This window comes from Trachymyrmex cornetzi, unplaced genomic scaffold (assembly GCF_001594075.2).
Source record: "Trachymyrmex cornetzi isolate Tcor2-1 unplaced genomic scaffold, Tcor1.1 scaffold928, whole genome shotgun sequence".
Taxonomy (NCBI): Eukaryota; Metazoa; Arthropoda; class Insecta; order Hymenoptera; family Formicidae; genus Trachymyrmex; species Trachymyrmex cornetzi.
In genome coordinates this window covers 236,206-236,793 of record NW_017300276.1, presented here as the reverse complement: position 1 = coordinate 236,793, position 588 = coordinate 236,206, and positions in this window count along the sequence as shown.

Sequence of the window (588 nt, the reverse complement as noted above, 5' to 3'; positions counted from 1 at the left end):
ATGACGATTTCAAGCGGTAACAAATCATGACCATTTTAGTGTCATCATCTCCCGGACTATAATCGCCATATTCACATATTAAAGACACACTTTAGTATTTTCTGTTGATCGTGCAGTTTGTTGATATTTTTATTGGTTTTAACAAGCTATTTACAATGTTGTGTTACATTATGAAACTCGTAAGTATATGAATTCACTACAGATTAAATCGAATATGTACAGCAACCGAGTCGATGCGTGATTTTGACCAAATGCTTCATTGTGAGGTTAAGAGACACCATTTGACATCTCGTGTGATTTGGAATATTGGCAACTTGCATGAGGTAAATTGAGCATCAAATTATACCTAAATCAAGATCGCAGTTGATCCATAAAATAATAATTTTATCCAAAATCCAAATAGTTTTTTTTTTACGTGACGAGCACCGGTTCATCGAAGCACGTAGTCGTTCGAGTAATCGCCACACCTGTCGATTACTGAGACTAGGTGACCCGAAAAAATTCTCGTAAATAAAATAATAATTTTATCAAAAATCCAAATAGAAAAATCAGAACCGTAATTGTTATTATCTAGAGATTTTACGGACC